This window comes from Oncorhynchus keta, chromosome 27 (assembly GCF_023373465.1).
Source record: "Oncorhynchus keta strain PuntledgeMale-10-30-2019 chromosome 27, Oket_V2, whole genome shotgun sequence".
Taxonomy (NCBI): domain Eukaryota; kingdom Metazoa; phylum Chordata; class Actinopteri; order Salmoniformes; family Salmonidae; genus Oncorhynchus; species Oncorhynchus keta.
Window position 1 is genome coordinate 34,001,723 of NC_068447.1, and position 17,650 is coordinate 34,019,372.

Genomic DNA, 17,650 nt, shown 5'->3' on the forward strand with positions numbered 1-17,650 from the left:
GTTTTGCTTTCTTGTTACTCGCTCCCTCAAATGTTTTTGAATCGTGTCACATGACATGTTTACTCTCCCACCTGCTTTCAGTTTGGTATTCCCGCCTCCTCTACATTTTCATTGGTTGCTTCAAATCAAATCAAAGTTTATTTGTCACGTGCATCGAATACAACAGGTGTAGGTAGACCTTACAGTGAAATGCTTACTTACAGGCTCTAACCAATAGTGCAAAAAAAGTATTAGGTGAACAATAGGTAGGTAAAGAAATAAAACAACAATAAAAAGACAGGCTATTACCAGTAGCGAGGCTATAAAAGTAGTGAGGCTACATACAGACACCGGTTAGTCAGGCTGATTGAGGTAGCATGTACATGTAGATGGTTAAAGTGACTATGCATATATGATGAACAGAGAGTAGCAGTAGCATTAAAGAGGGATTGGCGGGTGGTGGGTGGGACACAAGGCAGATAGCCGGTTAGCCATTTGATTACATATTCAGGAGTCTTATGACTTGGGAGTAAAAAACTGTTGAGAAGCATTTTTGTCCTAGACTTGGCACTCCGGGTACTGCTTTCCATGCGATAGTAGAGAGAACTGTCTATGACGGGGATGGCTGGGGTCTTGGACAATTGTTAGGGCCTTCCTCTGACACCGCCTGGTGGAGAGGTCCTGGATGGCAGGCAGCTTAGCCCCAGTGATGTACTGGGCCGTTCGCACTACCCTCAGTAGTACCTTGCGGTCAGAGGCAGAACAATTGCCGTACCAGGCAGTGATGCAACAAGTCAGGAACTCTCGATGTTGCAGCTGTAGAACCTTTTGAGGATCTCAGGACCCATGCCAAATCTTTTTAGTTTCCTGATGGTGAATAGGCTTTGTCATGCCCTCTTCACGACTGTCTTGGTGTGTTTGTTGTTGATGTGGACACCAAGGAACTTGAAGCTCTCCACCTGCTCCACTACAGCCCAGTCGATGAGAATTGGGGCGTGCTAGGGCCTCCTTTTCCTGCAGTCCACAATCATCTCCTTAGTCTTGGTTACGTTGAGGGATATGTTGTTATTCTGGCATCACCCGGCCAGGTCTCTGACCTCCTCCCTATAGGCTGTCTCGTCGTTGTCGGTGATCAGGCCTACCACTGTTGTGTTGTGTGCAAACTTAATGATGGTGTTGGAGGTGTGCCTGGCCATGCAGTCATGGGTGAACAGGTAGTACAGGAGGGGACTGAGCACGCACCCCTGAGGGGCTCCAGTGTTGAGGATCAGTGTGGCAGATGTGTTGCTACCTACCCTCACCACCTGGGGGCGGCCCGTCAGGAAGTCCAGGATCCAGTTGCAGAGGGAGGTGTTTAGTACCAGGATCTTTAGCTTAGTGATGAGCTTTGAGGGTAATATGGTGTTGAACGCTGAGCTGTAGTCAATGAATAGCATTCTCACATAAGTGTTCCAATCATAATCCTTTCTGCTTTGAGAACATGCTTGAATAAGTAAAACACCCATGAGCCAGGGAAACCAAAAAAATCATGGGAAACTAAAACATTATGTTCCCAAAACTTCCAAGGAACCAAATGTGCTAGCTGGGATAGGCTCCAATAACAATGTTGACATCAGGATTATAAATGATGGTCCTCACAAACGGTACATACCCGAAACCTGGTAGTCAGTTGGAAAGGCCTCCTGCAGTAGCCTTGGCATGCAGGTGATCCAAGGTGCCAAGGCAGAGCTCCCTGAGTTTAGTCTGCGGACAGCCTGGCGTGTCCATGGCCCGGTGCCTAGAACCCTGCTTTGAGTCATTGAGGTTAACACTTGTCTATCGCTTCCTGGGGGCCACGCTTTCCTTTCAGTACCACCAGAATAAACCATCTCCACCTCCTCCTTGAGGAACGGAAATGTCTAGGAGCAACAATGAATCAGCTGCAAAGTGATAGGTCACACAAGCTGGCAGAACAAGGCCGCTGAGTGCTGAAGAGCATAAAATTAATCTGTCCTCGGTTTCCCACGTCAAAACTGTTATATCGGGAGCTTCATGAAATTGGTTTCCATGGCCGATCAACAGCACCTAAGCCTAAGATCACCATGTGTAAAAGTTTAGCTTCTGTCCCTCTCCTCGCCCCAACCTGGGCTCGAACCAGGGACCCTCGGCACACACCAACAACGGACACCCACGAAGCATCTTGCCAGAAAAGCCGTGGCCCTTGTAGAGCAAGGGGAACGACTACTTCAAGGCCTCAGAGCGAGTGATGTCACAGATTGAAACACTATTAGCGTGCACCACCGCTAACTAGATAGCCATTTCACATCAGTTACACTCACCCCCCTTTTCCACAGCAAACAGTGATCTGGTTCAACTGCATCAATGTAACAGTATAACTTCTGTCCCTCTCCTCTCCCCTACTTGGTCTCGAACCAGGAACCCTTTGCACACATGAACCCTCGAAGCATCGTTACCCATCTCTCCACAAAAGCCGCTGCCCTTGCAGAGCAAGGGGAACAACTACTTCAGGTCTCAGAGTGAGTCACGTCACCCGATTGAAACGCTATTAGCGCACACCACCGCTAACAATCAATAGGTAACTTTTTCAAGATTACTTGTGTTCATGGAAGAACGCTAGAACGCTAGAAATAGAATTAGCCTGCTAGTACCACTAACAGTAGAGCTCTAAAGTAGTGATTGTCTGCAGAATACCCTCCATTAGAGTGATGGTTCTATAGGTCTGCATCATTACTCAGGCAGGAGGTTGACACACATAAATAAGAAAGGAAGTAACAAAATTGGATACTTAAAGGTAATCTTCCAGAATTAGTAAAACAACAACTCATGGTCAACACGGGCCATTAGAGTTCCCCCTAGCCCCTAAAACCAAAAGAAACAATACCTTTAACTGAACAGTAAAGTGTTCCGGTAGCAACAGAAACTCATTAGACTCTTTAGAATGGTCCTCATTTGAAACCCTTGCTGTTTCACAGATTTTTGTTTCTTTTGATTAAGACAGACAATCCTACGCAGATGTGGCTAACACCAGAAATACACCTAGCACATTTGGGGTGATGAAACAACGGAGCCCCCTTCATTGTCAATGAAGGGAAGCGAAGTGGGCGGGGATTGTTTGGGCGAAATGAGCATGGGCGAGGGCGCGTGAACAGGGCGGGACCAAAGTTGGGGAAAGCTGAACTTTAAGCAAATACTCCGCAACATTGTGCTGCTATTGACCAATGGAAGCTCACTATACTTTCCAGACTCTACTGGATTGGCAGTTGATACCTAACACAATTTAGCCTGCTAGCACCAACACTAGGGTAATGCAAGCTTGGCTATCCGAATGAATGTATGCGGTAAAATTATCTTGGCCGTAACGCTGTAGGAGTCATTTTCGCCTACGTCTGTGGTTGTTGTGTTGTGCAGGTGTTACGGAGGTAAGAACGTGCCATAAATTCAACCCACAGCTTGCATGAAATATCGCGGATTTGGCTCAACCCTTTGGAACGTTGTCATGTGTGTTGCCAAGCAGACAACCACATACAGATAATTGAGCAGTGAATTTCAAACACAGATTCAACCACAAAGACTCAGGAGGGTTTCCAATGGTTTGAAAAGAAAGGCACCTATTAGTAGATGGGTAAAAAAAAGCTGACATTGAATATCCCTTTTCGCATGGCGCAGTTATTAATTAGACTTTGGATGGTGTATCAATACACCCAGCCACTAAAAAAGATACAGGCATCCTTCTTAACATCATGAGGCCATTGAAGACTTTAAAACAGTTGCAGAGTTTAATGGCTGTGATAGAAGATAACTGAGAATGGATCAACAACATTGTAGTTACTCCACAATACTAATATAAATGTCAGAGTGAAAAGAAGGAAGCTTGCACAGAATACAAATATTCCAAAACATGCATTCTGTTTGCAATAAGGCAATAAAGTAATACTGCAATAAATGCAGCAAAGAAATGTACTTTTTGTCCTGAATACAAAGCATTATGTTTGGGGGAAATCTAAAACTGAATACCACTCTTCATATTTTTCATGAATACATTTTATTTTTAAATAGTTTTTCTTCCACTTTGACATTACAGCGTATTTTGTGTAGATCATTGACCAAAAAAAAAAGACAATTACATCCATTTTAATCCCACTTTGTAAAACAACAAAATTTGGACAGAATTGTAAGTAGCCAAACTACACCAGAGGTGAGGTCCTCAGATATATACTAACACCAACAATGTAATACAGGTTATTTTATCAAAGATGGAGCATGGAATCAAAAACCGATTCCAAAATGAAAATGTATTCTATTTTCCATTATGCAATTCTATAATTCAGTAAGTGTGTCAGTTGTATCAAAATCTCGTTTCAGAACCATTTAGCTTGGTTTACGTTCATTTCACAAGATCACAATACAATCTTTAGCTTTCAGCTTTAACAACTTGCACAATACATAATAATAGGACATTATAATACAAACAAACAGTTTCTCAGTAGGCCTACTTGTAAGGAGTGCGTACCGGCGGCAGAGAAGTCAGGCGCAGGAGAGCAAAGACTGAGTTACAACGGTGCAGTTTAATAATAAAAATCACTGTGAACAAAAACAATATATATATATACAATGGGACAAAAACCCTTCGCTCACCAGAAATAACGTCCACAAACACGTACAATAAACAATTCTGGACAAGGACATGGGGGAAACAGAGGGTTAAATACACATGTAATTATGGAATTGGATCCAGGTGTGTGGGAAGACAAGACAAAACAAATGGTAAATGAAAAGTGGATTGGCGATGGCTAGAAGGCTGACGACACCGACCGCCGCCCAAACAAGGAGCGGGACCGACTTCGATTGAAGTCGTGACAGTACCCCCCCCCCCCACCGCCAATTACGCACGGCTGAAATGCAGTCACTCTCCATCTCCACCCCTGAGGTGGAAATGCGATGCCTTAGGAAGGAGACGGACTACTGGAAGAACAGGCATTTCTCAGCCTTGATGTACAGGTCATGCTCCAACAGGTGACCAATCACCCTGCGCACCAGGGACACATGCTCGGCGCGTGTAGCGGAGTATATCAGAATGTCATCAATATACACCACTACAACCTGCCCGTGCAGGTCCCTGAAAATCTCATCTACAAAGGCTTGGAAGACTGATGGCGCATTCATCACATCGTACTGCGTAACGAGGTACTCATAGTGCCCCGAGGTGGTACTGAAAGCAGTCTTCCACTCGTCTCCCTCCTGGATACGCACCAGGTTGTAAGCTCCTGAGATCTAGTTTGGTGAAGAAGCGCGCCCCATGCATTGACTCAATCGCTGTGGCTATGAGCGGTAGCGGGTAACTATACTTCACAGTGATCTGGTTCAGACCCCGATAGTCAATATATGTGTGCAGACCTCCCTCCTTCTTCTTCACAAAAAATCTACTTGAGGAGGCGGGTGAAGTGGAGGACTGAATGTTCCCCTGACGCAGGGATTCGGAGACATATGTTTCCATAGCCTCCGTCTCCGCCTGTGAGTGGGGATACACGTGACTCCTGGGAAGTGCAGCGTCTACCAGGAGATCTATCACACAATCGCCCCGTCGATGGGGTGGTAATTGAGCCAAATTGGCATATTCAGGGGGAATGCGCACGGTGAAGACCTGGTCTGGACTCTCCACCATAAAAGCACCAACGGAAACCCCTAAACACTTCCCCGATCACACTTGCGAACACCCTGTGAGAGCCCTCTGTGGCCAAGAAACAGTGGGGTATTGACAAACTAACCTGGGTTGGCCTAGCACCACGGGAAACGCAGGAGAGTCAATAAGGAAGAGACTAATTCTCTCCTTGTGACCCCCCCTGCGTCACCATGCCCAGAGGAGCGGTGGCCTCCCTAATCAACCCTGACCCTAATGGTCGACTATCTAAGGCGTAAACGAGGAAGGGCACAGCCACGGGAACAATAGGGATCCCTAAACTATGGGTGAACGATTTATCTATACATTTCCCAGCCGCGCCTGAATCGACGAGCGCCTTATGCTGGGAATGCGGGGAAAACTCAGGGAAAGTGACATACACAAACATTTGTGCAATAGAGGGCTCTGGGTGAGAATGCTACTGGCTCACCTGGGGTGGCGCCAGAGCGCCCTGCCTGCTGCCTCGATACCCAGAGGAACCAACCCGGCACCGACCGGCAGTGTGCCCTCTGCGGCCACAGATGGTGCACGAGCTGGAACCCCCTCCGGTCTCCGTGCGCACCGCCCCTCCCAGCTCCATAGGTATCGGAGAGGGGGTACTGGGGGATGGAACCAACAGACCCCTATCTGAAAGTCTGCGGGTAGCCAGCCGGATAGCCAGCAGGTTATCCAGCCGGATGGACAGGTCCACCAGCTGGTCGAACGTGAGGGTGGTGTCTCTGCAGGCCAGCTCCCAACGGACATCCTCGTGCAGACTGCAGCGATAATGGTCGATCAGGGCCCTGTCGTTCCATCCCGCTCCGGCAGCCAGGGTTCGAAACTCCAGGGCGAACTCCTGGGCGCTCCTCGTCCCCTGCCTCAGATGGAAGAGGCGCTCACCCCAGTACGCACTCCTTACAGAATTCCGGACCAAACTTATGGAGTCAGCAGGAGCAGGTACCCCGGGTATAGGGGTGGAGGAGCGCATCCGGGAGCACACAGCAATGCTCCACCATCTTGGCACCACAGTCTTCGACCACCCGCCCGAGGGTAGAGTGGTGGGTGAACTCCTCAAACTGGTCCAATGCCGCATCTCCCCCTCTCCCCACGGCGTTGGCCCACTCCAGGGATTTCCCGGTGAGGCACGAGACAAGGGCGGAAACCCTCTCACGGCCCAAAAGTAGCCCGGTTGACAGTTGCCAGGTATAAGTTGCCAGGTATAACGGATGCCGCATATTTTGTGTCGTCTTCAGTCCAGCCAGAGTCTGTTGAAGAACTTAAACTTACCAAACCACAGAAGAAGATGAAAATATTGATGGCTTTATGGGATAGCTAGAAACTTGTAAACAATAAATAATTTCTATAATGGAGTGAACATTATTTATAATAAAGGTTACATGGTCCCTGCAGCAAAATATATTTGACCTGAACCCTCCCTGAACGCTTGAAAAAAACAAAGACGTGACCCTCCCCTATACCCAAAATAATAATTAAAACAGAGTGGATAGCAGAGAGCATGTTTACCCTCACCTCTTGGACAGACCAGAGCCTTGGATATGCAGTTTTAGAAACTATTCTTCGTACTGTATGACATGGCAATGTGGGAAGTTTGATAGCGCAAAGGGCTGCGGGCCAGAAGGTTGTGGGTTCGCTGAAGAGTAGGGGTGGAAAGTCTCCTTTATAGTAAAAGCATTGCATGAATCTATCATCTCATTAGCAGGTCCGAGAAAAAGTTGCCTTTTATAAAAATGGCATGCAATTCCACATCATTTTACATACAAGATTTTTTTTCTTCATATCACACATATGACCGAAATTACAAGCTAAGAATGGACAGAGAGATAGGCCTATGTGTTCATCTTATCATATTTCTCCAATGCCAAATCAGTGTGTCTGTTTGGAACAAAACTGCCCATTTGCAAAAAAATATGAGATGTGATTAGAAATCTGAATATGGTATTTTCAAAAGTTCTCCACCCCAGACAGAGTAGGCCTACCTTTCCACCCCAGACAGAGTAGGCCTACCGACAGAGAAAAAGTGAAACTCTAACTGCTGGCTATTCTTCTGTGGCTGCCTTAGAGAGAAGGTCAGAAGTGTTTGCCTAAAAGCTGTCTGGGTTTAAACATCTTCTATTGTACAGAAAGTGAATTGCTTAATCAATTGATAGTGACAGAATTAGATTATTTCCCAAGCAAATCTGCCTCTGAATGTCAAAGAAGCGAAACAATGATATCCCCATATGCATCGGAGTAACGTCTTTCCCATTTCCTGGGTATTTTACAGCTTGTTTCTAGCTTAAAGCATTGCCGACCAAAGTGCTGTTATAGATCACTTTCAGTGGTGATTTTAGCATGTAAATCTTGGTGGGGCTAACTCCCCCAATTTTTTTTACTGCATGCCAGCAAAGCCACTACACAACACTAATCAATACATTAGTTGGACTATAACGGTGACAAGCGGTGCCCACAAACTGTTAGGGCCTATATAAAGCTTTTCCCAACAGCGGAGTTCCAACAGCTTACCACTATTACACCTGGCTATCAGCGGAGCCTTGTCTGGCAGAGAAACAATTCATTCAGTCTCATTTTCTGCCTTTAAAAAAACATAGCTGAAATGGCTGATTTTAACAAATGTGGAGTCCCACTGTTTAGAAAAAAAGTTTTATGTGAAACCACACTTTCTGCACATTGATGTTCAAGTAAATGATTTTATATAGTTTAGTATAAGCTTCTGTCTTAATAAATCCTCTGACCCTTTTTTTCCATTTTTACTTGAAATTACATACCCAAATCTAACTGCTTGTAGCTCAGGCCCTGAAGCAAGGATATGCATTTTCTTGGTACCATTTGAAATGAAACACTTTGAAGTTTATGGAAATGTGAAAGGAATGTAGTAGAATATAACACATTAGATCTGGTAAAAGATAATACAAAGAAAAAAAACAACCGTCTTTTTGTCTTTTTTTGTACCATCATCTTTGAAATGCAAGAGAAAGGCCATAATGTATTATTCCAGCCCAGGTGCAATTTAGATACTGGCCACTAGATGACAGCAGTGTATGTGCAAAGTTGTAGTCGGATCCAATGAACCATTTAATTTCTGTTCAAAATGTTGTATCAAGACTGCCCAAATGTGCCTAATTTGTTTATTAATAACTTTTCATGTTCAAAACTGTGCACTCTCCTCAAACAATAGCATGGTATTCTTTCACTGTAATAGCTACTGTAAATTGGACAGTGCAGTTAGATTAACAAGAATCTAAGCTTTCTGCCAATATCAGATATGTCTATGTCCTGGGAAATGTTCTTGTTACCTACAACCTCATGCTAATCGCATTAGCCTACATTAGCTTAACTGTCCCTCAGGGGACCCACCAATCCTGGAGAAGTTTTAAGCAGATTCACTGTTTAAAAAATAATATATATATTGTTGAAGGCAAAAAGGGGAATCATGTTGTAAGAAGTGAACCTTGTATTCCAACTGATTGTAGATTACTAAAGCCAATGGCTTACCACTGTGCCACAGGTTTTCGATGAAAACAGTGGGGAAATAACTTCTGACAGTCAAACGTTTGGAACGTCCTCCTGGACTGGAACTCATGCATGAGATAGGAAGAACTGTGTCTGTCTTTTGACAATGTCTAAGCCTATGTCTAGGTTTTAGCTGTCTCCTCAATAAATGTATCTCATCAACGTGATATGGTCAAACCACGCCAATAGCCATACTGCCACTGCACTGGCTATTTATGTCCTTGTTGTTCATGGCTGTTTCCTTACCCTGTTGAAATCTGTCATGACCACCAGTGAGATAATCACAAAACATATATTTTCTACTACTTCATAGATTTATACAATTATCTATTGTAATGCAAACATTGGAAATGTATACATTTATGTATAACTACATCAAGGTTTAACACACAAGATGTGTCTAATCTTTGTTAAAGTTGATGCAGAGAAAGAGTCTGTATTGATGGGATGTTAATGCTGAGACCTTTACTATGCAGTGCATGGCATCAGGATTAACAACGCCCGCCCGTTTCTTTGTGCGGGATTAATTATTGTAACCTTTGTGTTTGGTGTAGACCAACGTGTTGGTGGTTTATGTTCGTGGAGTTTGCTGGACTGTTTTCGTCCCTCGTGTCTGGGGCATTTGTCTTGAGCACCCAGTGTTTCGTGGGGTGGCCGTGTGTGCATTAAAATAGCACTATATTGAACTCTCTGCTTTCCTGCGCCTGACTTCACACTCCCGACACCCAGAACGTTACATGGACATATCTTTTTTTGTTTCGATTACCATGGTCTTGGGCGACAATGCGTGTAGTCTAATACTGAGTACTATCATAATAATTTCATTAAGTAATAAATTAGGAAAATTGGAAATAGGAAATTGTGCCATAACTTTATCCGCAAAGTTATATTACATTTTGTTACGACTCGAACGATACCTCTCTGTAAATTAGGATACAACAGTGGTGATCTGTCATTCAGGGCAGGTGGGGCAGAGCCTGCCTTGTTTTTTGCATGTTAATTTGGCATTAAAACATATCAGTTTGCAAAGAATGTAAAAAAAAAATACAAATAATCATAATTGAGTTAATAAAGCCGCATACAAACTTGGTATCTTTTTTGCTTTCTTGAGTAAGGCAGCTCTAAAATGCAGGTTTCAGCCTAGCTCTGTGCATTCTGTAGGGGTGGGCCAGCCAGCGGAGAAAATACGAAGCGTAGGGGTTGATAATGTTCTCTAGTTGCACCGTGATTGGCTCATTGTTCCGTCACTCATGGGGACACTACATCACCGCAAAATCTAAGGGTAGAGCTAAAAAAAATCAAGCTCCTTGGGTGCTGCCATAGAGTTACATTATAAGTGTCCATCCAAGAAGACTCAAGATCATTGGCCACAGATACAATTATGTCAAATCACGTTATTTCTACAGTAGCTTTGATTGGACTTTCAAAATATTAGCTAGCAAGCTAGCAGTCATCCTCATGAATCAAGTCGACAATCTAACAGCAAATCCTTAAAAAAAATAATGAAGAGAAATTATAGATAATTTGCTCATCGGCCATTGGACATAAACGTTACACAACAAGTTGGAAATTGCAAATTCAACAATGAGTGGTTTGGAATGAATCGGTGGCTAACTGCAAGCATTGTGAAGCAATCACTAGCCTGCTATTCAGTAGAGTGGGTGTGTAGTCCCAAGTCTGGTTTTAAGGGTCTCTTTTCCAAGCTTAAAAGTGTAAACATTCAACGTTGGCCATTCTGTAAATCCAGCATGACCTCTGCTGCGCTCAAAACACCTGGAAACTCTGAACTGGGAAATCTGACATCAGTGTGTTCAAGACAACTTAGAACTCTGAAAAAAACAAGCTCCGACTGGGAAAATACGTTAATACGGTAATCCAACTCGGAATTGCAAGTCGGGAAATCGGGTATCTTTCTAGATCACTGACGTCATCATGATTCAACCTTGTTTTTTTTCCAGAGTTCCCAGTTGTCGGGAAGGCACCATAAATCCAGAGAATGACAGATTTTGATGACAAAGTTTGATGACAAAATTTGCCCACGTTTTGTATGCTGCTGCATAAATGATGTAATATACCAGGGAGATATGTATAATGTAGCTAAGAAAGTAATACTAAGTGTATGTTGTTTAGTAAGCTGTTAGCTGTTTGCTGTTGGTGGTGCACATATAGCCTATAGCCTGTTCTAGAGAAATGTCATCATTATCAGGAATCAAGATAAGACCCAAGTGCAGACTGTGTGAAGTAACAATGTTTATTGTAACCACAAGGGCAGGCAAATAACAGGTCAAAGCATGCAGGGGTCGATAATTCAGAGTTGGAGCAAAGGTACAGGATGGCAGGCAGGCTCAGGATCAGGCAGAGTGGTCAAGCGGGCGGGTACAGGGTCAGGACAGGGTCAAAAACCAGGAGGACAAGAAAATTAGAGGTTGGGAAAAGACAGGAGCTGACAGGACTAACGCTGGTAAGCTTGACCAACAAGACGAACAGGCACAGATAGACAGAAAACAGAGGTATAAATACCCAGAGGACAAGTGGAGAAGATGGAAATGAGCACAAGAACAGCTGAAACAGATCAGGGTGTGACAATCATTGAATATTGTAAGAGCTTTCATTGTCTGCTTATATGCCCTCTTTATTTCTCCTACGGTTCTGAGATGGTGTACAGGGAGAATACTGTAAGAATGGCCCATGTTCTGAATTCTGTCTCTGTACATTTCAAAAGTGCTGAACAAATGGTTATATTGACTATGTCTGTCCTACCTCGCTCATTAATGTCTTAATCGAAATTACGGATTGCCTCTTATACAGTTGTCGTCCCCTTATGCCAGAGTTTGTACATCTCAATTGTCAGTAGAAACCTTTGTTTAATCAATCATATAAGTCAGCAATATGTTTTTTTAAACAGCAGTAAATTAGGCTGAATGAACTGTTTCGCTGCCAGATAAGGCGCCGCTGATAGCCAGGTGTGGTAAGGTGTTGGGACTCTGCTGTAGAGACAGCTTTACGTAGGCCCGAGCAGTTTGTGGGAACCATTTGTCACCGTTATAGTGCAATTAACATATTGTTTAGTGTTGTGTAGTGGCTTTACTGGCATGCATACAATTATTTTATTTTTTACTCTGCCCCACTAAGATTGACATGCTAAAATTGCCACTGGATACAACGTATATTGAAAGCATGGGGTGCTTCCACACAGGACATTCCAGACACTAGAATCTATGCCAAGTCACATTGAAGCTGTTCTTGCAGCTCAGAGTAGCCTAAAGCACTAATCAGATACTTTATGTTGGTGTTTCCTTTATTTTGACAGTTCCTGTAGCAGTAGGCTACATGGAGAATGGAACAGCTGGATCGGGGAAGTGGCTCGAGGCGTGCAAAAGGGAACATAAGATTGCGGTTAAAGTTTGGAATTACACAATTTCATGTGTACAATATCTAAAGACCTGTATCACTATATACTGAGAGCTTTGCATTTCTAAAAGGATGTATTTGGGTGTTCTTGGAGCCTTTGTTCATGTTTCTCTGGGGCCCCCTTACTACAAGTGATTTGCTGTTTGGGGTAAGTTTCTCAAAAACATTTGAAATCACAAAGAAAGTGTCTGGACCGTTCTACATGCCATTTAAATACAAAATACAGATTTTGTTGTAAAACAATTACTATTATTTAATGACCTGTTATTCAGTAGAGGAATGGTTTGTCAATGTTCAAAACTACAAATAATTGATGGAATGTTCTCAGTGTCATAGGAGTGTTCTGAGATAGACACCCAAATGGGAACCATTTGCTGGTTTCCCATTTAAAGGGGTAGGTAGGGTTCAGGCTATTCCCTCATTATTGGAAGGATGCACTAAACTCAACAATGAAGAGATGGAATCAATATCTGCAATCAGGAAGGTAATGACAAACATAACATGTTAATGAACAAAGATAGGCATGCTCTGGATCACCCTGGGGGAGTACAGAGGTTCCAATCATTATAGATGTGGCAGAGTGTGAGAAGGCATGGAGACATGTTGAATTGTCTGATAACATGTTTTTATCCTGGTTTATAATTATATTTTTATTATCCCTGATTAAGCCATTTTTGTATTCCAATACACAACCAAACTGAGTAACCTAGCAAGGATGTAATTTTACGCATTGAAAGTAACTTCAGACTTTATGAACAGAATAGCAGTTGTTGACAAAACGAGGCACTAGTCGGCGCCGTCAACCTTCAGAATGATTATAATGCAATTCATTGACTGGCCAGTCACAGAAGAAATTCCCACCGCACCCACCTCTATGTTTCCACAACAAGCCAAAGTAGCCACAAATGTTTCTCCAGCCATTTGCTCTCTGTTCTCTTCTGTAATTTGTCATGGACAATTATTTTCTTCAGGTTTGCCGATTCAAAAGTTCTATTAAGGCCAATAGGCCATCATGAACTTTACACCAGACACCACAAAGCGTCAACATGTCCACAGGTCCACATTTACCAATATACATATAGTTTTGCTTTATATTGGATGATTTGGTAGGGTTTGGATCGCCCAGAAGCGAGCTGTGTTTCACTGCCGCCCCCATAGAACCTGCTTAACTCAAATGATGAAGCGCTTGATATAGTTGAATTTGGATAAAAGCGAGTGCGCTTCAATGCAACACCTATTATGCCCCATAAGAGTTAGAAGAGAATGGCCAGTGTAATGTAAGGTCATTAGCCTACTATCAACCTGAAAACCAAAACACTCCGATATGTTGTTCCCCATCATAGCTTCCAGGGAGGAGAAAAATAGGGACAGGAGAAATTGTGCCTATTATGAAAGAACTCCGTTGAAACAATGCATATGACAAAATCGGTCTATTTATTTTGTTGTGATCTCGAACTGACTCCCAAGTTTGGCTAAACACCTGAGGCCGTATTTCTATAGGCTATATCTTCTTTCGTGTACTTTAAGGTAAGGTTAGACAAAAGTGTGTAAAAAGAGCAGAGAATAATCGTGGGTATTTTGTTTTTTATCACTATCTTCTGACATACATTTATAATTCGTTTGTCTGTCGCCCCTATTGATATTTTCAAACCGCTTATTTGCACCGAAACATTGATTTGTTTAAAAGGCAACTGATTTTGATGTAATATTTCTTGCATCGATTTTGCGCAACCCCTCTACCCAGCATGCTGGAATGGACTATTATCAGTCACTCTCATTGCCAGAATTGCACGATAAAGCTCAGTATTCGGATGGATTGGTAAGACGTTAAATACGAATTTCCTGCAGTGTAGGAGGGGGTGGCTTTGTAAGCTACAGTCACATAAAGTAGAAAATAACCAGCGCAGGAACCCTTTCAGCACCCCTCGCAAATGGACAGCGGTTTCAGCACGCAGAGTCATTGGGCAGTTTGAGAAGTGAAGTGACAGGATTTGTTAGGAGTCTCGAGACCAGTGGGATTTGGACTACCGAGCCATCAAGACAGGTCCTGGAGGTTCTATTCTCGTAATTCTTCGGCACTGCTATTGTATCCCCCACTACAGGACTAAACATATGCCTTTGTATCCTTACACCTGTTTTTCTTAAACTCGGGTTCGAACCAAAGAGCAGTTATCTGGAAAGAATCCGTATTTCTGCACATTCTGAAAGACACAGTCGTTGAAAATATACATTTAGAGTGGACGGTATCAATTCAACTTCTTCACAAACGAATTTTTCTGAAATAAAATCCAGTGGGTTTCTTTCAAAGGTAAGAGTTAATTTTCTCTCAGCTCATTGAAAAGAATCATGTGGCGGGCTACATGTGATTATTTAATAGAATGATACTTCTCCAATACATATACATTATGCATCTTTATCATTGTTGATATGATTTTTTTGTCTCCAAGTTTAGCTCAAATGTTTCTTCTTGAAGGTTGTAGAATCGCTGCATTTTGTTGTAGATCTGCATCCTTTGAGTCAGGGATGGGCAACTTCGATGGGGGTGGGGGCCACAAAAAATCTGAACTCATCATGAGGGACCGTAATGGCTCGAGTGGCTTGTGGGTCTGCATAACCACATCCATACCCACACGTGCAGTCAGAGACCCGGCCCTAGCCTTTTGGGGGCCCTAAGAAAATTGAGCAATTATCTAAATCATTTCATGTAATTCTATTCATTTTGCCATGGGTGGTAAGAAACGTTTGCCGTTTTTAATATGATATCAGAGTGAGTGTGACTACCAAAATCAATGGAGGCCCCCGGTCGGTAATTAATGTGACTGACATGACAAGAGAGAAACTGTTGATGCACAACCAAATTTCTAAATTGCACCTTGTGTATTCTACTATTCTAACTCTCAACTGTAAGGTGAAAACCTCGACAGCTTGGAACCTCAGGCCTACAAAATGGGGGCCACGGGCTGTCAGTTGCCCATCCCTGCTTTAGATGACTGCAAAAATTGGGGAAAGATTACTCTTTTGTTGTCCTGATATCAGATGCATCATGATATCTGATTTTATAAAACATACTGGCAATCTTGCACACTCAAGTCCAAAGTGAGAGTGCAGTCAAAGCAGGCTATGTAAAAAGTTATTTGATGCACCTTGACATCAAGTGGGCTGAATCCAGAGTGTGTATTTGCTTGTCTGTCAATATGTTTGAGGGATATTCACTCGTTTCATTTCAGCGTGTGTGTGTGCACGGTTCAGACTGTGTGTGAGTGTGCGCGCGTGCAAATCTGCTGCACTAGCTCTTGCATGCACTCATGTAGTCCAAATACATTTATCCCTTTCCCATTTTTTGGTTTGTCGCCTAACCAGATACTCAACAGATGTATCACCTCCAAGGACTCTAAAGCCCAATGGGCTCGAGCTGTAATAGGCTAACATTCTTCGTTACTGTGTACACAATACAATGAGGCCCTTCATCAGCTGTGTCAAAGCAAGCCCCCCTCGCAAGCCCCCCTCGCAAGCCCCCCTCTGTTTTTCCCGCTCTATTTAACTGCCATTCAGATGAGAATAGATAATGGGATGTAATCAATTGAAAAGCAGCAGGTATGAGTCAGAATGAAAATTAATTAATTAAATTAAGATTATATTCAAGTGAGATTCTTGCATTGGGTTAAGATTTTAATGTTGAATATTGGATTTAATTAAACTCCAAGATGTGTTGGAATACATTGAAAATCACTATCACAAGGAGGGAAAATTCATATAATGGGATATGTTTGTGTGGCTACCATATTTTCAATAATTCCACATTCTGGTGTTATTTTCTCTTCCTTTCAAGTGCTAATGCAAGGATGCTATATACTATATACAATATGTGTTTAGGAAGGTGTCTGTCAAGGATTGTCAGGTCCAATCAGTTTTCAGCATTTTATTGAGAGAGGGCAGAGAAAGATGGGAGAGAGAGTTTGTATGGATTTCTTTGTGCACTTTGTTTTTAAAAAACCTTTTCTAGGCTGCTTTTCCTTGACAAGAAAAACACAAAACAAACAACCTAACATTCACATAAATACACAGATGTTCCCACCATATCCAATGTTATTTCTCATACTTGTAAGACTCTACGGCATATGACCTCAAACTGTGCTTTGCTCTTTTTTTGTCGGTAGCCATGTTCTTCTCGATATTTATATAATAAAGCATTTGATTCTTCCATTCCCTTAACGTTGAGTATAATTTGACTTGCAGTATTTAAGTAATAGCCTCCTCAGTATAAGTGATGAAAATAATATTGGCCAACCCATTGCGTATCACACCGCACCCCCATATGTCTAGTAATATGCAGTAGCGGTGCGTAGGTATAATTACCGGGGAAGCCAAGCCAGGGAAAAAAAGCCATATTACAACCTATGTGTTGTGTAAATTGCATTATTTGCTCTATAATCTGTAGATTCATATGCCTTGCCTTTGTGATATATAGGCCTAAGGCCGAGACAATAAGAAGAATAAATTCAACCACACCTTTGTTTCATCACAATTCCGGGGAACAAAATCTGTCCGGTGGAGTCCACAAAACATATTGCATGTAACAGACAGTTACATGACCTACATCATGGTCAATCAAGTTAATGTTTCAGACATTTTCGGTCTACCAAACAAGTATTGATTTAGAACCACGGAGAGTTACCGCAAGTCGCAAAGAAAACAGGCGCTGCCTCCACTATTCCAGCACCATTTCAACTTCAACATTTCAACATCATCTGATCACCTATCAAAAAACGATTTAGTCCTATCAACGTACGCTAATACGCTAACATGATGTGGCCGTCCATGTTACTGATTTCTGTGTGTGCGTGCTAGTAGTAAAAACATGTTGACTCACCCTACTTGTAGAGAAACGGCAATGCCATCCTCCTCTTTTATGTTACCTATACAGTCTATCACTCTGTCAAACAGTACACTCGTTTAGGTTTTGTTGTCCTTCTCTACTTGGCTAAAATGCTTGCCTGCTAGCCTAACTTCCTTTGATGGGTAACGCTGTGCCAGGCCAGCCAGTTAACATTAGCCTACTACATCTAGCTACAT

General features: G+C 42.8%; 1 protein-coding gene across 2 annotated transcripts in view; it reads left to right on the forward strand.

Annotated features, from left to right (window-relative positions):
* The first annotated feature begins 3,279 nt into the window (after positions 1 to 3,279).
* LOC118359843 (metabotropic glutamate receptor 4-like) overlaps positions 3,280 to 17,650 on the forward strand; it is a 311,869-nt gene continuing 297,498 nt past the window's right edge. The window contains exon 1 of one of the 2 annotated variants that reach the window (XM_035738666.2): positions 3,280 to 3,398. The gene's annotated coding sequence lies outside the window, so the exon portion shown is untranslated. Of the gene's footprint in view, positions 3,399 to 14,482; positions 14,886 to 17,650 lie in introns of those variants that run through there. The other variant, XM_035738667.2, reaches the window with a different exon arrangement.